Source organism: Protopterus annectens, chromosome 1.part2 (assembly GCF_019279795.1).
Source record: "Protopterus annectens isolate FY-2018-M chromosome 1.part2, PAN1.0, whole genome shotgun sequence".
In the NCBI taxonomy this organism is placed as follows: domain Eukaryota; kingdom Metazoa; phylum Chordata; order Ceratodontiformes; family Protopteridae; genus Protopterus; species Protopterus annectens.
In genome coordinates this window covers 517,059,209-517,082,081 of record NC_056727.1, presented here as the reverse complement: position 1 = coordinate 517,082,081, position 22,873 = coordinate 517,059,209, and positions in this window count along the sequence as shown.

The following is a 22,873-nucleotide window of genomic DNA, read 5'->3' as shown; positions in this document are numbered from 1 at the left end:
GACCTTGAAAGGAGGTAGTTTTTTTGTTTAGACTTCTAACGCTGAGCAGTGTCATGTTCAGATTTTCTTGGCTTTAATTTTCTATGTCAGATATACTTTCAGTTTGACATTGCCTAAAAAAGGCACTATGGGGGAGGACAATGCTTTAGCTAATATTTGAAATCCTAGAGGGGAAAGGTGCACACCATCTCTGGCAAAGCAGCGTGGTCTATTGGCCATATCTTTCCATGCTGACAGATATTGCTGCCCCCTTAAAATGACACTGTTTCTGTTCACAATTTGACATCATCCTTGGAGAAGGTAAAATGCTGTTCAATGCTAGGTTTATGCCAGCCTGAGATACATATTCTGAAAGCTCCATGATATCTCTCTTCATGTAGTCCAAGGAGGAATGTAAAAGGTCATTTAAAACCACCTGGACTATGCCTGAGTCATACTGGTACTTGTGATCCAAAGACCTGAGAGCATGCATAATGTGGCAGATCCTGGTCCATAATAAGCAGTTGACTGTAACTTTCTGCTTACTCAGCTTGGTGAGAGGGACATCAATGTGTCTAACAATGAAGTCTCCAATGACCAGGATGTTAGAGAGTGTGGTGGCTTGTCCTATGGACATAGAAATAGAGTCTCCGTGAAATGTGGCTGTATGTGTTGATGTGGGTGTTGTTTTGAAAGAGTGCATTCAGGGCTGCTGAGGGTTTTGTTATGTATACTTCATTTAAGAGGCCTTTGGTTTTTAGGAAGGTTTCATTTAAGTGCCTCAGCATATGTGGTCCATGTGTCTGCTTTGAACTATGTGTGATAGGTTCAACATTTGTGCTATTGACTACCTGATTGACATTGGGACGGCTTTTATCTGACAGCTTTGCCTCCACTGACCACATAAATACATCTGACCCACAGTAAGTTCGAGAATTAGCCGGTTGTCTATAAACATGAGGCAATTTCAGCATGGCCTCAGGATGCCCATATCCACTAAGCTGGTAACGGAGATAGTGAGAAAGCTCATATCCATGGCAACAGGCCCTTTTTTATTGATTAGATGATTGTAGTGAGAATGTAAAGTAATGTCAGGAGTGTCTGATTTGCAGCTCTAAAAGCAGTGCTTGTCACTGCAAACTAGTTGCCCTATGTGCAACTAGATATTGGTGAAATTTCAAGGATGCTTTTACAGGAAAAATATCAACACAAGGTGTCGGGATCTATATAGGACACTCCAAACAATTGAGGAAAACTAATAAGTAGACCCCGACAATTTATAGATGAAGTAGATAGAGAGATATTCTAAAATTATTTTAGACAACAGCTAATTGAGCAGCACGTACTTTAGAGCAAGAATTACCTTTGTAAAGAATGATAAAAAGAGGGAGGTCACTTGACTGGCTACTGCCTGGTTACTTCTAGTGCTGGTCTCACCACAGCTTCATGCTGCTGGGATACAGTGTTCCTTTGCTTGTTCTTTCACCAGAATAGCACCAATTTGAAGTTGAGAAGCAGGCCACATGCTCTTTGGTGATCACCAGTCTCGTCCCAGATGATGCAAGGGCTTGTAGGCTTGTTGTAGCCCTTTTCAGGTATATGCCTTGAATAGCAACCAGACAAATCTGTAAGGTCCGATGTAGACACTCACTGCCTAATCAGAAACAGTCAGAAGTCAATGCACTCTGCTCCTTCTTTCACTAAGAGCAAATTATAAGCACTTTTCCAGGCTGGCACCTAGAAAGTAGTTATGAGGCTTTCTGGTGATCAGCAGTCTCCAAAACATAATGTCCCAAAGCTCCTTCTCATACCAAGAGCAAAACAGAAGCACTAATCCCAAGATGACTCGTGAGAGGCAAATAATTGATGATCTTGGACTAGATTTTGCAGATTTTAAAGATAAGATTGAAAACATGGGCTAATATATGTTAAGAATTGCAGTGTGCACTACTCAGTTAGATAAGAAAGAGGGGGTAGCTTAAGCTTTAATAATCTAAGTGGTGGTCCACTAATTTTAAAAGAACAAGATGGTTTGGAAGGGGGTTGGCACTTTGTATTCTGACTGTATGGAATATAGTGGGATGGCCAAGTCATTTAAGTAGCTGAAGGGGAGTATTTCACAAAATGATAATGTTGTGCTTATTCACACAAGCCAGTGAAAAAGGACAGGTAAAGAAATATGTTGTCAAATTAACAAAAGGAGCAGGCAACTAGATAGACAGTTTGGTTTAAAAATAAAACAGCACCAGTTTGTGAGTGTGGGGAAAAGCTGAATTTCTGTGTGAGTCAGCTATGGTCTCTTTCCTAGTTTAAATATGTAATTAAAAGAAGAATACAAGTGAAACGCAGTTAAAGAAAATAAACCAAAATATGTAATATGCAAAACAGATGAAGACAATGAAGCAGTACAAAATACAAGAAAGCAAAAACAAAGTACCCTTTACCTCCCAGCAATCTATGGCAGACTATTTAGCTTTTGTAGTGAAATAAAAATGTGAGCTTCCTAGAACTCTTTAGTCGGCATCAATGAAACTCCCCAAATACTGAACCCTAAACCCTTCTTCAACATGTCATAAACAACAAAGCATCACTGAGCCTAACAAAAATAAGCCAACTTCTGCAAACAACCTAATAATTTGTAACATCATTGTTAGGCACATTGAGTTTATTTTCACCAGGTTAAACAAGGATAAGGTTGCATTTATCTCCTGGGAGCCAGGACGGATGATATTATAGGAGCCCTTAAAGACCTCTCTTCCATTAAGAATAACTATGTCATAATTATGTGAACAATCTGGCATGAAAACCTATAAATGCATGCAGAAAGATGTACTGGCACTTGCATGTGTGCTTTCATTAAGGGTATGACTCTGACCTTGAGTTAGATCTGCCCATTACCATAAAATGATGCTTAGATTCAAAGAAAAGATAATTGGTTTTAACAATTAGTTAAGTAAATGGTGTCATTCCAAAGGGGATCCAGCATGTGTCTTCCTGAGATGATGATGATGATGATGTTTTGGAAAGAATGCTCTACACCTCTCATTCAACGGCTTCTGTATAGTGGACAAGCCTTTGCTACCCTCATTTTAACTTTTTTTGGCAGATTTCATCTAATGAATATTTAATCCCAACTATCAAGTCAGATCCTAAGCCTGACAACATGAAGATGGCCCTTCCCAATGCTAGGAGTGTAAATAGCAAACTGCCTTATCTGCAGGCACTTCTGCATCTGGAACGAGTACATGTTTATGTAGTGACTAAGGCAGGGTTCAGATGTAACATTCCATGAAAACATCACTATTAGAGACAGATTTCTAAACCTCATTAGCTTTAACTACCTCTCCATAAATTGGAATACTTGCAATTATAATGTTGGATATGGACAATGTTCCTTAGATTGAGTGAACCAGAATTTTCTGTATCAAATTGTCCATAACATCATTAGGGGGTGAAAGTATCCCAAATGTAGTTGTCATAAACTCGCATCTGGCCTACTTCTTATCCATGGTTGTTCCAACAGTTGTTAAGTCTTATCACCAAATGGTTACATTTACCCTGAGGAACATCCTGTCCTAAGGTTACCTACATAATCCTCTTTAGAGACTTCAAAGGATGCTAACATTTTAAAAACTGTATGACAATATCACAAACTTTTCCCATGATAACCCTAAAAATGTACTGGGATATGTAGCCATGTACACTGCAAGGACCAAATACAGTGGCAGATTCTATAATATCCCCCCACAAATGGTCAGTTGTTATAAATAAACTTAACAAAAAAGTAAGAAATTAATTTGATTACTTTGTACTGTCAATACCTTTCATCACATTGAAAATATAAAATGCCTCACCAAGAAACTGAAGGCAGCTATTAAGACTAGCAAAAACTCACATGAACATGGGCTTGCTTAGGTTAAAGATAATCATAAGTCCTTCTTCCACTATGTTAGAAAACTAAGGAAAATTTCACTTGATTGCTCAGAACTTATCCATAATGGCACCTCATATTCAAATACTAATTACATTGTTAACATATTGGCTAATAAGTTTGCAGCAAATTTCTCACCTGAATCCCCCACCCCCGGCACAAACATACTGGAGTTGTTAACCTCCTTCTATCTCTAATGTCATATTCTTAAAGTGTTCTCCCATACAAAAATACTCCTTCAGTGGGTCCCAATGACATTCTAGGTTGTCTTATAAACAGTGTTACTCAGGATCTTGTTGATCCTCTTCCCAAACTGTTCAGCCTAAGCCTTGCCACAGGCTACGTTCCCAATCAGTGGCACATTGCAGTGATGATGTGCCTACATAGGGGTGGAAAGCAACTATAAACTCATTAGCCTTACTAGTCCTGCTAGCAAACTCATGGAATACATCATCATTGACCTCACAATTCAGGACATTAAGAATTAAATCAGGCTCGACCAGCAACAATTAAAATGTGTTAATGGCAGGTCATGCATCCTCAGTCTTGTGAATGTCTTTCATAAAATCATATAGACCATGAACAATGGTCACACTAGTCATGCTATCTGACTCTAGCAAAAGTAGTTGATACCAAACCTCACAAGTTAATAGCTTTAAACATTGATACCTATGTGTTAAGATTGATTGCAGACTAGCTCTAGGACAGATTGCACATTGTCAAGTTGGTGATGCCTCCTCAGTTAAAGAATAGGTGACTAGTACCATTCCACATTGATCTATATGGGGTTCCTCCTTTTTGGCACTTATTTTTCTGATCTCAACACTATTAGCAGGTATCTCCTACTGGCCAAGTTCACAAATGACTGCCGCTGGGCGTATTTGTCAGATTAACAAATGATACAAATTCCATTCAAAAACACACACAGTTAAAACATGATGCACTGAAAAATGGCTCAAACTAAATGCTAAAAAATGTAAAATCTCATTTTGTAAATAACCAATTGCTACATCAGCGACACCCCAGTCTCCAGTGGGTCTGCCTTCAGTGATCTACTAAAACTCCTGGCTGATAAGCTAAACTTGAGTTTCACTCCTCTTTCATCCTCGGTAATCTCACAAGAAATAACAGAAGCCCATACGCCCCCAATTATCATGCAGGACCAAGTCTTGGATGCACTCTCAAAGATGAAAATATGGCATCTATTGTCCATGAAAACATCCCAGGAATCTCCAGGATGCATCCTGAATAGAATGAAACATGATATTTCTATGCTATTAGCAACACCCTTCAACATCTACCTCCAAACAAGCTTTCTACCATGTTAATAGAGGGCAGCAACAGTTATACCCCATGCAAAATGGAGGGCTGTCCACCAACCTAAGAAGCTACCGATCTATAAAACTGACCCACCTCATATGTAAAAGCATGGAAACACTTATCATTGGACTAATCAAGTAAGACACAGGAATTCTCCAAACACTGGACTTATCCCAGTTTGGTTTTGTCAAAGGCAGATCACACCTTCTCAACTTAGTGGATATTTTTGAAAAAGTTACAAAAGTGCTAGATAAAGGGAGGACAATCCACTTAGCCTACCTTGATCTGACCAAAGCCTTTGACACAATATCCCATTCAGGCATTGTTGAAAAGCTTGCTAAATTAGGAATAAACCGCTATGTCACCAACTCTATTGGAAACTGGCTTACAGATAGGGCACAGAAAGTTAGGATAGGGAAAGCTAGTCCTACAAAAATACCTGTCACTAGTGGGATCCTACTGAGCTATGTGCTGAGGCTACCCCTGTTTGGCATCCATTTCTCAAAGCAAACATCAAAGATCTGTGTATGGCCATGTTTGGGGATCATTGTAAGCTGAAAGATGTTAATGAATCCCTCAAAGACTCAGTGATCCTTCAAGAGGGTTTGTCCCACACAGGTAACTGGTGTCAGAGTCATATACCAAAGCTAAATCCCAAAAAGTGCATTACAGTACCCTTTAGAAAACCGGGTACCCCAATGAACTATCACATTGACAATTGTAATTGTAGAACCAGTAGTTTGGGATTTGGAGACTTATTTCTTCGCAGCTGTAATGACATTCTGATATATTGTGCAGCTCATATGTAGAGGAATAGCTTCTAGGTCTAGACATGCCATAGTCCTACTTTATTCAATCATCAATAGGCCCATCATCAATTTCAGTGCTGCCTTTGGTATGTACCTGTCCATGCATTTGCAAAATTAGTAGAGGTTTCTTATAAAAGGAATACTGGGCTTAAAGCGTATGCCCTACATGGAATGCCTCAAAACCCTGTCACTATACTTGGTTTCATACTGACTAGTAAAAGTCAACCTATGCTTGGGTTATAAGGCATCCTCAAAGTCAGTACATATGAACTTACTCCACATCTACAAGTCTATTGGTACTAGGAGCACAAACCTCTTCTGCAAAATAAACAGAACGGTTTAAAGGGACGGGTACATGCCTCAGAGAATACCATTACTCCAAACAGACTTCTCATGCACATAAAACAAAGCTCATCTATTCAAATGTACTTTACAACAATGTATGGAAAATAGGAAATTTACATGAGGACTGACTTCTATCCTTCTAATGGACAGAGGAAGTGCTTAAATGCCCTACCTTACAGTAGGGTCCCCCTAATACACAGAAGGTGTGACCCTTAGGATTAATCATTTACAAATGAAAACTATTTACATGAAATCATGGCAAAGAAAGTTAAATACCTATGGGATAACATTGCTAACCAACAATGGGGTAACATGGCTAAACCTAAAACATCCCGCCAGTGATAATTGTCTAGTATTCACTTATGAACCTGTTAGCCTATGAAACAGTGACCTGAGCACCTAGATAGATGTCTCCCTCTTCCTTGATCACCATGTAGCAACTGTAATCAGGAAATCCTTCAATGTTTCAGAATTAATCAGCAAGAACATCTCTTCCAAAATCACAGAATATATTGGTCTCCTGTACTCTGTCCTACTTAGACTCAGTATAGAATTTAACTCTCCTTTTGGCATGTATCACACCAAACATATTAAAAAACTTAAAAGACCACAGAAGTTCTGAAGAAAATGAATCTCAAGCCTCAAAAAGTCTTAGCTATCAGAAAAAGCTAGAGTTCATTAATAAAATAGATTCTTTATTGATGATGAATGATGAAAAAAATAAATAATAAAATAAAATAATAAAGTAAGTAATATGTAAGAGACTAATATAGAAAATGTAATTATGCTTTATGAAGAAATAAAAGAATACAATTAATGAATTTTTGAATTTTTCTTTACTCTTTAATTTCATTAATTTCTATTTCTCTTATTTATTTCTACATTTCTACACCTCAAGTGTTTAAAAGTTAAAAAAACCCTTGTATGGTCTATATGGTCTATTCTAGCAGTGGCTAGGAAAATAAAATTTAGAAATTTCAGATACCCCTGTTCAATGAATTTAAAAAATTATGAATATAGTGTTATATATATATATAAAAACAAATAGGACTAGAAACAACTAGAAACAAAAAAATTTTTTATTTTATTTATTGATAATTTACAAAAAAAAAAAAAAAAAAAAAAATTTCAAATTTCAATATTTTATTTTAATAGTTTGATCTGATTGTGGTGGATCTTGTTGTAAATCTTTAGTTTTTTTTTGAATATATTAATAATAATATTATTTTAATTACTTGTAAAAAAAAAATTGATATATTTTCTCTTATATGTTAAAACAATAAACCTGTTTTGAAAAAAAGAAAAAGCTAGAGTTGCTCTCCCTATACTCAGTGTCATATAGACTTTTGTGGGCAGCCCTATGCTTTGTTCTCCATGTCCTCAGGATTCCTATTATATGAGACCTCCCTTTTCTCAATGTGACAAGCAGTATAGCCATCGTTAAAACAAGCGATCTGAATCATTAGCCAGTACCTCCACTTGCTCTGAAATAAACTCACTTTGCATGCCAAAGAATGTGATTCCCTGTCTGCCTTCAAACATATGGGTAAATAATTAGATGGGTACCCTAAAATACACTATGAGTTTTACAGGCATTGCCCTCCTTGAAAAGATTGGTAGACCCTGAGGGTAGTTATTGATAATTCACAAATGGCCTTGTGGTCTAATTGCCTTACATGTCCAATGACTCCCATGATTCCTATGACTGGAGAATCCCTAGCTCCTTCTATTCTAGAATCAGCCTTTATAATTCCATATTCAAAAGCCTCCAACTTCTCAACTATGGAAGTATCTTTATCTGTGTTGCTCTTCTAATAGTCAACTATCCATTCTCACAATTGTTGTCTGTCAGCATGTCCCTTCAGAATTTAGCAGAGCTTTAGACTGACTAAGTTTCCCTTCCATGAAACTGATACCTTCTACATGATACAACCATGCAGTTGTTGGAGTATACTTTTGAAAAGATCACCATACTTTTCACTTGAGTTAGTAGTCACACACTGATCAAACATAAAATAATCATTCAATCTTGGCTACCCCCCTTGCTAAAGACATATATGTATATTTCATGTCCTGATGTTTAATGGAGCAATGATCTTGCAAAAGAACTACTCCATACAGCACAGATGAAATATCTACTTCCTATGCCATGCAAAACATAGTTTGCTGGATAAAGTCTTGATATGTTCTGGTGAATGTTCCACGCTGTTGTCACCTTCCACTAAGTTGGGAAACCATCTACTTATCCCGTTAACTATAAGACTTTTGAAAACTGCACGAAAACTTTAAGAACCTCTTGTTTCAGCTCATTAAAGTTGCCCAGAAGACTCATCCCTGTAACAATTTGCACTTTAGATAAGTACAACCACTCTACTTTGTCAGCTACTTCACCATTTCTGACAAACTAAATTTGTCTTATACAGAGGAATTATCCCTCTTTTTGCAAAAGATGTAGAAGCTATCATGCACAAGACTTTCCATGCAGACACTATAGTAGATAAAACATTCTTTCTTAACTTAATTTCTTGTAGAAAGACTATTGGTGTGACTTGTATTTAAGTTTGTTAGAATCATCTGTCTTAAAACTGGGGGACTGAGCCTTTTTACATTCCAAACAATATTTTTTTATGATATTTGATATAAAATTAGTATTTTCATAATCAATCATTTTCATATAACTATTTCCTTCAGGAACACATGGGTCTCCATCATGTATTCCAAATGCCATTACTCAATTAACTTGCACACTTATACAATCCCTTAAATACATTGGAGTCCTCAGTGGTCAGCCTACTTCATCTTCACTGAAATCGAGAGAGAAGCTGATGGCAGAGGGTTATACAGTGCGAGATGCAGTTCCCTTCCACTGGGTAGTGCAGGACGTATGTATGTAGTCACAAATAATATGCACAACATCCGAGTGCTTCAAGTTCAGACATTCTTAATACAATATAACAATACAATCTCTGGTTTGATTCTCAGCTGGAGTGCCTTCTGTGTGGCATCTGTATGTCCTCCCTGCTTTCATGTGGATTTTCCCCAGGTGCTCCTGTTTCCTCCCATGTTATAAAGACATGCATCTGGAGCGTTTCTCCCCGGGCCTCTGCTGAAAATTGGCTTTGTTTCCCAGTAAACAAATGATAAATAAATTAATTATTTAAAAATATATATATAACCTCAGCACTTGACCTGAAAATACAGTATAGTACGCAGAGACATTTGGTGTTTAAATACAATACTATGTACCTAACAGTATTGTGCTGCATCAGTATGAATCACATTGTCCCCTTTAGTTGTGATGCTCACATACACATTGAGCAGATCCCACAGAACTCCTTCTCCATTCAGAGATATTATTTCTTTCCAGGATATGCTTACTGAGCCTGTCTCTTTATAAGTTAGCAAAACTGATCCTCAGACACACACAATTGTATCACTGTTCCTTTCCACCAGCATAGCATACCAGACACCCTTTTCTTGGATTTTGTAGCTACATGTCACAATTTGACTGCTGATACACATCACTAGTAACTACAAAACAGCTGTATAAATCTATTTTTACTTTACAATATTACATTAATTAGCAACTGGGACACAGATTATCAATTTTTATAGGAAAAATCTATTAAATACCTAATACAAACTGTCTGGGAATTTTAAAAACATGGGTATTCATGGAATTTGTCATTATAGGCCAGAAACTAGTTTCCCATAAGATGCATTACTGCTCATATTCATTATTTATACTATTGTCAGGTTGCATTTTTTAATGTTCTCTGCCTGCAGCCTGTTTTAATTTTTATTATGTATTGAAATTATAATAAAATCACTGTAATAACCAGAAATTACATTTAAAAATCATGGATATAATTCCCAGATTACATTTCATGAAAACAGAATTTAATTTTTTGAAAACTGAAAATCAATGTTCCTGACTAACAATGTCAGCTGGGAATAATACGAGCAACTGAACTTTCTGAAATGGTAATTACAGTCTTTACAACTCTATGTAATAGTATGCCCCTCGCAGCAATGCAAGAAACATCAGTTTAATTCCAATATGACTAATTTACATACAAAGTACTGTACATACCCTGATGTGTTGACAACAAACAACTTCTCCTCACAAACTATTGATATTGCTAGTGAAATTACGACAACACTGGAATTCCTCAGAAAGGGGCTACTTTAGTAGCCACTCTCATTAAATATATTTTTATATTAATACTTAATTGCCTTGTTATAACCACTGTGTATTTTATTTACCGTGCATACCTTTGTCTGTTGTTGCTTATGTTATCAAGTCTTTTAATATTATATTGTTTTTTTTTTCTTGTTTGTATTACTATGGAGCTTTTCTCCTCGGGTCTCTCAGGTCTCCACTGAAAATGGGCTTCTGGCTCAGTTGGACTAACCCAGCTAACAAATGTCAAATAAATACATAATTTATATTTTTGTTTTGTATCAGGTGTTGTTAAGATTAGGTGTGATCTCAAAGTCTGATTTGGAGCAACATTTTTGTCATCATGTTAGTGGTTGCAGTACTACGTTTTTATGTGCGAAACAAATATTGCCTGAGTTAGGCTGTACTGGCTCATGATGAGAACTTATAGCTCAATGTATTTTATAATGTTTACATACACCTTTCTGCTTACTTATTTGTGTCTGGGTAATGGAAGGCATGTGTGATACGCTAAATGCAGTTTGGTTTTATGAGGACTTTGGATTTTGTCTCTACAAACTGTGACAACAATTTATTTCAAATGCTGTCTTAAATGATGCAGTTCTCATCTTGCAGCAATGAATATCAGATAACTGAATTTAGGCCATGTGTCTATAACATTTAGAAACAGGACTCCTGAGTGATCCTGTGAAGTTAATGTGAATATCCTACCTTGGCAGTGGCACTCATTCACAAGCCTAAAATAGTGCTTGCGGTTAAACATTTTGGGGGTCTAGCTAAATCTTCATGTTGCTTATATGCGCATTGATTCTATGTGAAACTATCACCTAGAGACTTTATTCCACAGTCTTCAACCACTTTTCCAGAAAGTGCTTGGAATTGCTACATAGCTTGGAAAGAATTACCACTATATACCCACATGATAGAGTCTACTGACATACTAGTTTATATTTATTCTAGCTGCAAATACAGGGCAGAGTGAGAGAGACATCTTCTTTGGGCCATCCATTTATAGTAATTTCATGCTGTTTGGGTGACAATGAGCAATTATTCTACATAAGATGCTTGTTGATGGTAAACAGCTCACAATTGTGATGAAATAAATATTAAATAACTCAGTGTTGCTTGACTTGTGTGTTTACTGTGTAGTAAATGTGACAGTTTCTCAGCACTGACTACTGTTTCATCACTTTATAGTCAAAGACTTACAAAATTCCGTGGTAATGCAGCGGTAGCGTTGTTCCTCCACAGCAAGAGGTTCTTCCATTCGATTCTTGGCTGGAGTGTGGGGAGTGCCTTCTGTGTGGAGTCTGCATGTCCTCCCCGCGGTTGGGTGGGCAATCGAAAGACATGAGTAAATGGGCTTGCCTTCGTTGAAGGTTGAAAATTGAGCTGGCACCTCGGCGTTCATGAAAATCTACTGCCAATCATTACCGGAGTTCCACTGTGGCGACCCCTAACCGGGAAAAGCTGAAAGACAAACAACATAGTCAAAGACTTACAAGTGAGCTCCCAGGCATAGTGTCCATTACTGCAGATGTGTGGATATCATGATTAGATGTCCTTTCTTGTGTCAAAAATGAACATTAAAGCCCTGTGCTCTTTTAATAGCACAAGTCCCTTTCCAAATAAATACTGGCCAAAACTCTTCATTCTCCAGATCAGTCTAACCAATTTCCTGTCAATTTGGTTATAACTCTACTCCTCTGGTGTCAAGGATTTTGTGCCAAATGTAATGTATTTCTCTGCTCCAATTAGGAATCTTTGGAACAGAAGTGTGACAGTTTCATAAATCATAGAATGAAGCATGTAGTAAGTATGGAAGGTTCAAAGACAGCAACGTATTTATTCTACAATGAACATTCATATGCGTCTGTGAGTGCATTTCAGCTAGATCAATTTCATTCACTTTAACCATCTGTCTAAATTCACAAACTGCTGAGCTGTCAATCACATTAAATATGGACTGAACGAAACAGTTCTCTATACTGTGAATCGACTATTCCCCTTTCTCCATGATAGTTCAATGTCAGAGTTGTGCAAATAGGTAGCAAGGGGTGTAAGAGGCAAGGTAACTTACATTCCCTGAAAAAACATGTATTGGGTCAAGTCCCTGACTGTTAATGTTAAGCCTACAAGCTGAACTATATTATCTCAACTTGTTAGATTGTTGATAGTCTCATTGTGTCAATAGCTTCAGCATAATGAGCTTGCACTTGATGAGATGGCAGCCAAGATTACTGACCAAGTCCACCAGTCCTTTAAACATTACTCTTATAAACTAAGAAATTTAATAGAATAACAGTATTTGTATTAGCATGCATTTTCTGAAGGATATGAAGTCTGAAACTCAACTGTATCTCATTATTTAATGACTTTAACCCTCTTTCTTTTGCCAGAGAACCACAGGTTTTGTGAGGGACAGACTAAAAATATGAGCAAAAATATGGACATTTTGCAGAAATATGGAGAGTTGAGAGGTATGTGGTAAGTAGAGCTTAATTAACAAGCAGGGGAATATCCATATTAGGTAGACCAAGTGTCATTTATCTGAAATCATTATCATTGCTTTATGTCTGGTTTTAAACACTTAGCTATTATTCTTACTCTGAACGTAAAAAAAACAAAACAAAAAAAAACCCCATAACATTGCTCATTAAACAGCATGGCTTAAATCAGCTGACTTTGTTTAAGGAAATTGTAGCAGGCAGTTGAATGAAATGAATCCTTTGAGACATGAAAAGTTTAATACTAATGATCAGCATGATGAATGATGGGAACCTTCTGAATCTTATGCTGTTGTTTCTACCAGGTCTGCTAATAAACTACTGTTTTTAATATGTTTCTCTTCTAGAAGGTTCTGAGCAATACTGCTATAAGTCACCATATTGATAAAATAGACAGGAAATAAACTCAGACTTTGGACTAATAACTTCCTCCGACAAAGCTTTTATGGCTGCAGCTTTAACATAATTCCTTGCTACACAAATATGGATTATGTGGAAAGATGCTGTACATTTCATTGCAGGTAATATGATGCAGCTCTTAAGGAATCAGTGAAAACTGAATGCAGCCAAACATAAGACTTCTAGACTTCAAAAACAAATGGTTGATCTATATCATAAGCCCTGTCATATCTATGTATTCTGTGACACCTCACACAGGAGTGCTGGTACAGGAAAAAATGCAGCTGAGATACCTAGGCAAGGGATAAAACAGCTCAGCGGCAGTGCATGACGCACAAACAAGCACAAACCCATGCAAATGCGCGGTTTACATACCACAAAAGCAAAGGTAAAATAGAAACACTGGAATTGACCAATCAACCCTTGTCTCTCAGTTCATAGCTCAACACCCCATGCCAGACCAGTTCCAACCAGTTTACTTACTCCCATTAAGTGCAAGCATGCCCCTGCCAGCATAAGATGCCATAGCAGGAAACACAGGAATCACACAAACAGATCTGGATACAGCAAAATCTGTAACCAGACTATGTTAAAGATATTTAAACTCTGCTCAGGTCAATTTAACACAGGAGAACAGGTACACACTTAAATATAACAAGAGCAAACTGATTTAAACAAATTAACCAATTAACCAATAAAAGAAGCACAAAACTGAGCCCTGTTCCAGCAACCTTCAATCAGATGAGTTCTAACTGCACACTACTGCCATGAGGTCTGAATCTAGTTTATGCACCGATTTCAGAAAGAAACAGTTCAAATAAGCAGGCACAATAAGCCTTCAGCCAGCAATTCCCAGCTCAGAAGGGCAGAATCTACCCTCTCCCATTTATTTACTTATTTAGGTTTGATGACTAGGGAAGTCCACTGGGCCAAGAAGAGCCCGTTTTCAGTGGAGGCCCAGGGAGAAAAGCTCCACCATAATCGCAAGTTACATTTCACATGTTACAAAAGGACATAGTTCATACAGCTAATTAAACATTTACAGATAAGCTCCAAGATATTTGCAATTGGCTTGTCACAATGTTACAAAAATGAAAAGACATAATTCAATACAGAAATTTCAACATTTACATAAAGTGAATATTTTGTTATAAACTCAGTTGTAGGTTTAACATTTCAAAATATATAGCTACTAGCCATTAGTAGGTTAGGAAAATATTATGCATGGAGAGTGTAATAGTATATTTGAGACTGGAGAGTATAGTGCAATAGATATTAGAGAGAAAATTAGTTTTTAGTAGGGGAGGGATTGTTTTGGGTGGGATGAAGTAATAGTAGAGGTAGTTGGATGAGTCAGTGCAAGGTGGAATGAGGGGGAATTAGGGGTTTAGGTTGGAGCAAGACAAGGGCATTCCCATTTGGAAGAAAGATGAGAGTAGCTGAGATATGATATTTATATGGTTAGGTAGGTTGCATAGGTGTGTGGGGAGAGAGATCCACTGTTTAGCTAAAGAGTGGGACAGCAGTAGATGGCCAGGAGGTCATGCAGGTTTGTGGACTTGAAGGAGATTTTGGTTTTTGGATCTGAGTGAGCGGCTGGGAATGTAAGGTTTTAAGGAAATAGTTAGAGCTGGCCAGTTGGCAGGTTTAAAGATGAGCTTCTGGGCGATTGTGAGTTGTAGGTAACTGAGGTAGTTGGGTAGTTCAAGCCAATTGAGGGTGAGGAGGGAGTGGCAGTGGTGTGATGAGTTTTTTGAATTGGTTGTAAGTTTGGAGATCTTGTGGTAGCAGGATTCAAGTTTGGACCGAAGGCCAAGATGGAGATTGGTGCAAAGAGAGGCACCATACATAAGGGAGGGGAGTAGGAAGATGGATGCAAGAGTTTGATGGGTAGAGAGGCTTAGGAAGTGGTTGTGCCTGTAGAGGAGACCTAACTTTTGGTGGATTTTCTTGATTGTGGAGTGGACATGGGTGTCAAATTTTAGTTCTTCATCAATAATGATGCCAAGAAGCTTGGTGTTGGGAACAATTTCAACAACTTGTAGATGGTCTGTCTACTTTGGAGTTCGTTATCTGTAGAGGTAAATTCGTACTCATACTGGCTGAAGGAAGGTTGAATACCTTCTAATGTAAAGGTGCTGTGTAAATATACAAGAGTCTTTGCACTCATTGCTTGTTAGCTAGTAACGTCATGGTTTTGAAGTCCACTGGTTAGTTAATACATCTTTTAGATGTTTGAGAAAATGTTTACATTAACATTATATTAGCATAATTTCCAGTACTGGAAACATCGACTGATGTTCATGTTGCATGACATAATACAATAGGATGGACTTGAGTCCAAAGTAATTCTTTATGTTATATATTGCACATCATATCTGGATAAGTTTTACATTTTTGCATTTGCCAGTAGTGTTATTGTGAATGTTATTAAATGTCCACACTTGTAGTTCCCGTTATAGGTACATTATCGTTCGCTTCTTCAGTGTGACTTGACTTCCCTTTGTAATAATTCACTTAGCATAGTTATGTATATAAATGTTCATTAAGGTACACTAGTTTTCATTGTATTATGTACCTTATTATAGGATATGTAACATAGATATGACTGTTCTCTTCCAACTTGATTTGGCTAACGATATGCACTATATACTATATCTGGGTATGTTTCATTTTATGTATTTGTTGATAGTGTAATAGTGAACATCATTGTATGTTTATAATAGTGGCATCTTTACAGCCAGCATATCGATCACCTTTTAGAGTGACTTGACTTTCCTTTGAAACAAATCATTTAGTTTGTATCTTTTATAGCATGTGTCATTGAAGGGTCAAGTTTTAGCATCTAATATTCTAACAATTGCTCATGATGTTTGTGAGCCGTTTATATTTTAATACACTGAAGTTTTGTTATCGTTTACACTTGCAGCAGTCTGCAATTAAGATATTGTCAGTATTTCATGAAATATACCTGCATTTGCATGTATTGTGAAGTTTTTCAATGGGTTATACTGTATATATTACATATATCAAAAGTTAGTGACTGTTGTTGTCAGTAGCATTTTTATGATTAATATATTGAGTTCTATAAGAGTGATTTTTATGATGTTCATCATGTTTCACTGTTGCAGTCCTAACCAATGGGTTATCTGGCTCCTGGTAGCCCTTGATCGGCCAGAATACCAAAGGTAAGTAAATATGACGTCGGCTGTCATCAGTTGTAAAGGACGTCAGGATGTCCGATACAAAAGGAGGCAGCCGAATTCACTTCCTCAGTCTTTCTTGTCATAACATTCAGAAGCCACCCCAAAGCAGAAGCATTTCTTGCACGAGTGCCAGTCGGCAGTTTACCTTTTTGGTTTCCGACTACAAAGTTGAAGTCAACTACAACTAATTACCCCATTGGGGATCCTCTTTTCTTCCCTTAACAAATGTCACAAAAGGTTAATAATTGTCTTACCTGTGGAAAGCAGATTCCCCATAGAGATTTTCATTCCTATTACATTATTTGTTTAGGCTTTGACTACGACATTCCTAATTGTGATCTCTGGGCCTCCTTTAATCCATGTACAATTCATCGTCGGGCTAAGCTTTTAGCTAAATATTTTGGAGTTTGGCCTAAGTTTGAAGGTATGGTGTCCACTGGTCTTCAGGCTTCAGATATTCCCAAGAAACGTAAGGATAAGGACTGCGACAGGCTTCAGAGGGTCAAGTCCTCAGATGATGTTAAGATGGTCATCAGACATGTGGTAGCCAGTGAGGTGCCTTTGCAGCCCCTGCAGTCCGTGAATTTTCAACCGCAGGCCTCAGCTAAGACTATTTCAGAGTCCCCCAGGTCTCCGGCCTCCATTTTGCCTTCTGACATCTCACCTGTCATCTCTTCAGCTGAATCTGGAGCCGCTAAGCTGACTCTGCTGTCTGAGGCCTCCATTCTTTGTTCAGGCAGCAAGCTCATACCGATGACCTCTACTGCAACTTCAGTGGTTGCCAGGCCTCCCGAGTCCTTCAGACTTGCAGGTAAATCTTCCAGTCATAAGCCTGTGAAAAAGCAGACTCCAGTTTCTTCTCATTCCCCACAATCACAAATGGTTAAAATGGCTAATGACCTTTTGACTCCTTCGAAAAGGAGTAGGGATGTTTCTCCTGAGGCTTTGTCTTTTTCTGGTTCTGATTCTTCTAGCATTTCTGCTGATGAAGAGGATGCTTCTCAGGCTTTCTCTCCTTTTGAGGATTCAGATGCAGAGGAGTCCTTCTCTTCTGCTTCTCCCCCAGAGGATTTCTCTTTTGGTGATACTTTGAATACTCTCAGGGAGTATTTTAAATTGGAAAGTCAGGATTATCCCCCAATCTAAGAAAAGGATTAGGGAGTTTTTGTATTTACCTCAGCATAAGCCTCTCGCTATTCCCCCAGTGTTGGAAGTGGTTGATATTTTTCTGGAAAATTCCTTGACTCCAAATTCAGTTCCTCCTACTCCCAGGAAACCTGACAGGTACTATAGAGTCCCTGATTCTCATCTGTTTCTTTTCAGGAATCCGTTGACTGATCCAGATGTTATTTCTCAAGGCCCTAAAGGAGTTAAAGCCACTGTTACCAAAAATCCTGTTCCCTCTGAGGGAATCTAGGAACCTAGATAGGTGGGGTAAAAAAGTTTATATCTCTGCCACTCTTGCTATTAGGTCTACTAATTGTCTTTTTCATATGCTGAAGTACCAGCAGCATACCTTGGAGGCTATTAAGTCTAGGATAGCATGTGTGCCTTTTTGGCAGAGAGTAAGAATATGCAGGATTTGCTGAATTCTGCCAGTCTTGTCAATAAGCATTCTTTAAATTGTGGTTTTGACATTCTAGAAACCTCCTGTAGGGCTACAGCTACTGGATCTGTTATTAGAAGGCATGCTTGGCTCAGGGAACAGCCCCTTCCATAGCCTGTCAAGGCTAAGCTGTTAGATGTACCTTTGCATAAGGACAGTATTATTGGCAGCAAAGCAGAGGAAGTGCTCAAGAAGATGGAGGATAAGGCCAAGTCTATGCAAACTGTTAAGGATTTTTGGCAAATTCAACCTCCTCATTTTAACAGGAATTACCCTTCTAAGAGTTGGACGTTTCCTGATACCAGCAGACAGAACCGTTCCAGGACTAGAGGTTACAAATCTTCTAGGGGGCAGGTGGCTACCCCTCAAAGTTCTAAGAGTTGGCAAGCTTCCACTTCCGGGAAGTTCTAAGCCTGCATCTCAAGCTAAACACTCTCAAGGACTTTTTTCAACTTCTGCCTGTTCTTGTCTGCCTGGAGAGCCCTTTAGATGGAAGATTGGCCCTTTTTGCAAATGTCTGGGCCACTATCATGGAAGACAAATGGGTACTCAGAACTGTATCCCTAGGGCACAGATTTTCTTTCCACACCTTTCCAGTTCCCAAAGGATTCCTGGATGCTCTTCCAAACCAAAGGGCAGAAGTAGAAAAACAAATGTTGTCTCTGTTTCATCTGGGAGCAATAGAATAATTTCCGGCTCAGCAGGTAGACCAGGGTTTCTATTCCAGACTTTTCCTAGTTCCAAAAAGAGAAGGCACCTGGCGTCCTATCCTAGATCTATCCATTCTAAACTCTTTCTTGGTAATTCCAAAGTTCAAAATGCTCACTCTGCATCAGTTGCTGCCAATGTTAGAAAATGATTCCTGGCTGATAACCTTGGATCTCAAAGAAGCTTATCTGCACATCCCTATCAGGGAAAGTTGCAGGCAATACCTTCATTTCAGGGTGGACAAGCAACATTATCAATTCTCTGCACTGCCCTTTGGCTTATCTACTGCTCCCAGAGTTTTCACAAAGTGCCTGGCTCCAGTCATTGCTTTTTGCAGGCAGAAGAAAATTCAGATTTATCCATACTTGGACGACTGTCTAATTCAAACAAATTCTCAGGAACAGCTGTTAAAGGATCTAGAATTTGCAAAGACTCTTCTTTTTTCCCTGGGTTACACTCTCAATGTGGAAAAATCAAAAATGGTGCCATCCAAGGAGATAACATTCCTAGGAGCACGTCTGAGCACAGCCGCCCAGATGATATATCTCACCCAGGAGAAGCAGATAACTCTTCAGTTTATTTAAAGGACTTGGCAAGCCTGTCCCAGCTCCCTGCAAGGAAATACCTGCAGGATCTGGGATACATGGCCTCTTGCATTCTCATGATTCCATATGCAAGACTGCATATGAGGAAATTGTGATGGTACCTCAAGAACATACAGGATCTGGATATGATGATTCCTCTGCTTCCATCTCTGCAGACAGAGTTTCTGTGGTGGGCAGCAGCCTGTCTACAAAACAAAGGCAGGCCTTTTTGCCCACTTCCTGCAACTCAAGTTCTTACCACAGATGCCTCGGACTACACCTGGGGAGCTCATCTGGATGGCAGATGCATACAGGGATGTTGGAATGCCCAGCAGATGCACCTGCACATAAATCTAAAGGAGTTGATAGCAGTTCAGCAGGCCTTGCTAGCTTTCAGGCATATTCGTTCTCCAGGAACACTGCTCATCAGAACAGACAACACCACAGTCATGTGGTACATCAACAAACAGGGAGGGACTCATTCTTACCACCTGTGCAGGCAGGGCATGAATCTCTGGTCCATAGCAGCATCCCTGGACCTGCATCTCCTAGCTCAGTTTCTTCCAGGAAGGCTCAATGTTTTGGCAGACCAGTTGAGCATACAGACCCTGGATCCTCATGAGTGGCAGCTGAACAGAGCAGTCTTTTACAGCATCATTCAATGTTGGGGCACTCCTCAGATGGATCTTTTCTTCTCACCAGACAAGCATCTTCTACCTCTTTTTTGCACCAGACAGCATCAGAGCAGAGCCTGGAAAGTGGATGCTCTGTTTTTCTCTTGGACGCTGCTGTTTATGCCTTCCCTCCTCTTCCTCTTCTTCCCAGAGTATTATAGAAGATCAGGGGTGAACGACCAAGGACTATTCTCATAGCTCCAGACTGGCCCAGACAGCATTGGTATCCACTGCTCCACAGTCTCTCCCAATTTCCTCCTTGGCATCTTCCTCTGAAGCTGGATCTTTTGGTTCACCGAAGGGGGAAATATTCTACATCCTCATCTTCAGTCTCTCCATTTGGCAGCCTAGCTCATTGTATGACTCCATCCTTTTCTACTTCCCTTTCCCAGCAGGTGGTTGACGTGCTGAGGGAGGCCAGGAGGCCTAGTACTAGGAAGTCTTACGCTGGAAAATGGGAAAGATTCTCTCACTGGATGCAGGCTAGAGGGGATTCTTCTTCTCAGCCTACCCTTCCTTTGATCCTGGAATACCTGGCTGATTTGCTTCGGGGGGGGGTCTTTCTTTTTCCTCTATCAAGATCCATGCTTCAGCCATTTCTGCTCATTGTTCTTTTGAGCAACTCATTTTCTCTCATCCCCTGATGAAAATGTTTCTCAGAGGTGCTTGCAACTTAAAACCTCCCAGAAGGGCACCTACTCCAGCCTAGGATCTTAATTTTGTTCTAGAGAAACACACTCTTCCTCCTTTTGAGCCAGCTGCCACTGCAGATTTAAAGTTTATCTCTTGGAAGACTGCCTTCCTTTTGGCTATAACTTCAGCAAGGAGGGTTTTGGAGCTGCAAGCTTTGATGGATGTGGAGCCTTTTCTTATTTTCCATGCAGATAGGGTCTCTCTGAGAACCAACCCCTCCTTTTTGCCTAAGGTGGTTTCTAGCCTGACTCTTAATCAGTCCATACACCATCCTACCTTCTTTCCTAATACTCGAAATAGAGGTGAAAGGATCCTACATTCTCTTGATGTGCACAGACAGCTCAGGTTTTACCTGGACAGGACTAAAGACCTTCAGAAATCAGCACAGTTATTGGTCAGTTTTGCTCCTGAAGCCCAGGGCAAGGCTATTTCTAAGCAGACCATTTCTAAATGGATTGCACATTGCATTACTTTTTGTTATTCCTTTCATGGCAAGGTTCCTCCTCAAGGGGTTAGAACCCACTCAACTAGAGCAGCTTCCACTTCTGCAGCCTTTTTAAAGGGTGTCCCTACTAAAGACATTTTGGAGGCTGCCACATGGTCTTTTGTTCACATTTTCACAAAGCATTATAATTTGCTTTTGTTTTCCAGAGCCAGGGCAGGGTTTACCACTGCTGTTTTGCAGGGCATTATCTCCAATCCTTGATTGTGTTGGTTCCTCCTCCATTTTCTCTGGGCTTTGGTAATCAACCTATTGGTTAGGACTGCAACAGTGAAACACTATGAACATAGTACAGTTGTGTACACTTACCATAAATGTAGATGTTCAAGTGTATTCACTGTTGCAGTTCTGGTTTCCCTCCCTCCTTCCCCCTTTTCGGTCCTCTTCTATTCTCTTTTCCTAAGATACAGCCTAAATTTGGTATTTGCCAAAGTTGCTTTTGGTTTTAATTCTTGTTTTCTGTGGGCTTCTGACTGTTATGGCAAGAAAGACTAAGGAAGTGATGTTGGCTACCTCCTTTTGTATCAGATGTCCTGACGTCCTTTACAACAGCCGTCAGCCGATGTCATATTTACTTATCTTTGGTATTCTGGCCGGCCGAGGGCTACCGGGAGCTGGATAACCCATTGGTTAGGACTGCAACAGTGAATACACTTGAACATATACATTTATATGGTAAGTGTACACAACTGTACTTTTCTAATGCTTTCAAATGCATTCTGAAAGCATATGAGTTTTACTTGACTGAGTGCTTATTAAATAGCATTAGTTTAGTACTTTAGTTGAATGCTAGCTTTCCAGATTTACATTATATTAGTTTGTCATTCATGAGAATCTGGTAATATTTTGAGCTCTTACTATGTGTACCTGCTAGGGGGTTTTGCTACAATGTAGTGATTTCTACTAGGATGTGATGTCATTTTTTCAAATCATTTGATTGGTTTCTTTATGTTTTTAAATGCTTTGCAATAGTTTGTTACATGGTCTGATGGGGTCTATATTAGAACATTGAGTTTGAAAACACTGAATGTTCTAATATCGAACTCAAAACAGCTGAAAATAGAGAAGCTGCAGAACACTGATTTTTTTTCCCAGAGAAAGAATTCACTTGGCCATTTCTGTGGCTTTGCTGTTTTTAGCACTGTGGTGAAAAGTTACTGGTCGAGTTCAGGTAAGTATGCAATTCTGCGGACGTTAGGGTTAGGGCGCGGGTTAGGTGAGTTAGGGTTAGGGTGTGGGTCAGGTCAGTGTGCGATAGTGACAGACTTTAGAGTTAGGGTGCGGGTTAGGTGAGTTAGGGTTAGGGCACGGGTGAGGTGAGTGTGCAGTAGTGACGGACTTTAGGGTTAGGGTTTGGGTTAAGGTAAGTGGATAGATATTAGTGTATATATGGTTTAGTGTAGGGTTAGAAGTAGGGTTTTGTGAAG